This window comes from Bidens hawaiensis, unplaced genomic scaffold (genome assembly GCF_021521415.1).
Source record: "Bidens hawaiensis isolate Kalapana, Puna unplaced genomic scaffold, B.hawaiensis_p1.1 tig00058885_1, whole genome shotgun sequence".
NCBI lineage: Eukaryota > Viridiplantae > Streptophyta > Magnoliopsida > Asterales > Asteraceae > Bidens > Bidens hawaiensis.
The window spans coordinates 36102-39281 of NW_027500597.1; the positions used below are offsets into that span (position 1 = coordinate 36102).

Here is a 3180-nt window from a genome sequence, read left to right on the forward strand (position 1 = left end):
AGCCAGAAGACACCCAAAACACCAAACAACCAAAACACCAAACTTACACCTTATCACCAAAGTTATCACTCTAGTCGTCTTCTTTCTTACCTTACAATCGTCTCCTTCATTACCAATTTCACATAATTAAGTGCAAAATTTATAAACAATCACTACGACCCAACAAGCTTAGACTGACATAAACTTTGTCGATTGCTGTTTAGGTTATTATTTCTAAACATTAGGAATTAGATTTAATTAAAACGATCCAACGAGTAAGATTATCTTTACTGAAGCTTAACTTATTTACAAACAAACTAATTTCAAGTAACTTTCCTTCTAAACTAATCAACCTTTCTAGACAATGTAAATGAATTACATGAAAGAAAAATATAACGTGTAATGTCACACGTACCGGCCACTTCTCTATTGACTGACCCCTATTATTTCTAACTTTACCAGTTCAAACTTCAAACGTATAATTTGAAGCATTCCAAATGGTCAACATTCAATTTTCCGCTTTCCCAAATCTCTCTTCAACATTATTTTAATAATATATATTTTTATATTATTATTATTATACTTTGAAACCAAATTCTATGATTGAAAAACCAACTTTTCAAACCTTGAAACACGCGGTTGCATGTCTGCTTGTATAAATAACCACCAAACTAACATGTCGATCATATTATTCAACATATTCACAAAAACATTCTCAAGAGCTAGAAACAAGTTATAGATATTATTAATAACACGTTACAATGCTTTCGGCGTATAGAAACCGAAGAGCAGCAAGAACTAATGCTAAAAAGATCAAGAAAGTTATGGAACATGTGGAGGTTGATCAGGTGATTATACCCGAGCATTTTCGGTGTCCGATATCACTTGAATTAATGAAGGATCCGGTGATATTATCGACCGGAGTGACCTACGATAGGGAGAGTGTGGAGAAATGGATATTTGAAGACGGGAAGCACACGTGTCCTGTGACGGGTTTGGCGTTGACCAGCCTTGACCCGGTGCCGAACCACACGATAAGAAGGATGATTCAAGATTGGTGCGTTGAGAACAAGTCGTATGGGTTCAACCGCATTCCAACGCCTCGAGTCCCCACTAGCTCGGCTCAAGTGTCCGAGATTTTATCGAGGATCACGTGGAGGAGGGGTAAGGGAAATGCGGAAGGTGTTATGGAGTTGGTGGGAAAGATTAAAGATTTGGTTAAAGAAAGTGAGAGGGACAAGAAGTACATTGTGTCGAATGGGACAGCTCGGGTGCTGTCCGAGACGTTTGAGGTGTTTTCTTGTAACGAGAAGCAAGAAAACACCTCAGTTTTGGAAGAGATTCTCTCAGGGTTAGCCCTGATTCTTCCGTTTGACCAGGAGACCAAGTTTGGTCTCGGGTCAAACCAATCTTTACGTACCATAGTAAAGATTTTAAAGGTGGGAACTTTAACTGGCCGAAGAAATGCGGTCTTGGTACTTAAAGAACTCCTCTCATCCGATCAAACGAAGCTACAAGAATTCACGATGGTTGAAGGAAGTATAGAAGCATTAGCAAAGCTTATCAATGAGCCAATTGACTCTACTACAACTAATGCTTCATTGTTAGCCATTTATCATTTTGTCTCTCCATCAACTTCTTTCAACCAAAAGGAAACCCTAATATCAAGATTCCTTGCAATGGGTTTAACCGAAAAGTTAATAGAAATGCTAGCCGATTGCACAAGAGGCGTATGTGAAAGGTCGTTAGGTGTACTCGACGGTCTTTGTAGCATCGATGAAGGGCTTGAGAAAGCTTATGCGAACGCGTTAACTATCCCGGTGCTTGTGAAGAAACTGCTGCGTGTTTCGGATACCACGACTGAGTTTTCGGTTTTGATTCTGTGGAAACTGAGTAAATATGAGAAGAGTATCGGAGATGAGGAAGTTGTAGCAATGGAAGCACTTCAAGCAGGAGCTTTTCAAAAGCTTGTGTTGCTCTTGCAAGTTGGTGCTTCTTTGAAAACTAAAGACAAGGCTGGTGAATTGTTGAAGGGGTGGAATTTGCTTAGAGGGAGAGATGAGTGTATTGAATCTATGGATTTCAAGAACCTAAAAAGATCTTTTTGAACAAAATTATTACAGTTTTAGGAACAATATTTATTTGTAAGTTTAGAATATATACTTAGGGAATTAATAGTTCTTTTCCATACATACATTAGAAATTGATTTAGATAAAGATAACATGTACTTGATGTCCCGTTCAAGAGCCTGATAGCCCCGCTAAATGATGATCTTTTATAGATTCTATATCGTGAAACCAAGTCAGTTTTGAAGCAACTTTATGATAATAAAACCAACTAGCAAGAGGCGTTAACGTTGCTAAGATCAATGTACTAATTGCGGTTACATGGATTTTTCAGGTTCAAGTCATGTGGTTGTCTAAAGGAAGTGTGTAATTTGAAAGTAAACTTAGAGAGTGTTTGAGTTGTCGTTCTGAATAAAAAACTAATGTTTCATTGTTGAACTTATCGATGTTTTTTTTATCTTTAGAAACACTTCATAAAGTCTATTATTTGTTTGATGACCACGAGTTTGATCAAAGCCCGTTCAAATCAAGGTGTTGCTACCCGAGATTTCAACATCACATAGACAAATTTTATCCTAGAAAGTGTCGCATCAGCAAGTGCTTTTGTGCTAAATCGTGAAATTGTAGGTTGTCGTTTTGACAACTAGGAGATCAAATTATCCGCAAGAAAAATGCAATACCATGAGGTGCACAAGCGAGTGTTGGGGCAGCCACCATCGGCATCAGAGTAGGTTACGAGGGACCGAGCATCTGAAGCCAAAATCCAGAGACCAAGGTCGATGGTACCATGGATGTAACACAACGCTCGTTTCACTAAAGCAAAGTGGGATTCACATGGAGCATGCATGAATAAACAAATTTGTTGTAGTGCATATGAGATGTTCAGTCGAGTAAACGTGAGATACTCGAGGGCCCCGACAAGAATTCTGTATAATGTGCCGCCAAATAAAAGTTCTCCGTCAGTCGTACTAACTTTGGAGTTTGTGTCGATCGGTGTGTTGCAAGGGCATGCTGAAGTATATCATGTGAATAATATGTCCGAGGAAATCGGAGCGGAAAACGGTAAACACAATATCATCTACGTAAAGCATGTAAGCAAGTTGATCCTCGGATTGTTAGATTAATAGCGACATG

The 3180-nt window shown here is 38.6% G+C and overlaps 1 pseudogene; it reads left to right on the top strand.

The window, feature by feature from the left end:
- The first annotated feature begins 740 nt into the window (after nucleotides 1-740).
- On the top strand, nucleotides 741-2091 carry LOC143602402 (U-box domain-containing protein 21 pseudogene; annotated as a pseudogene).
- Nucleotides 2092-3180: the final 1089 nt, after the last annotated feature.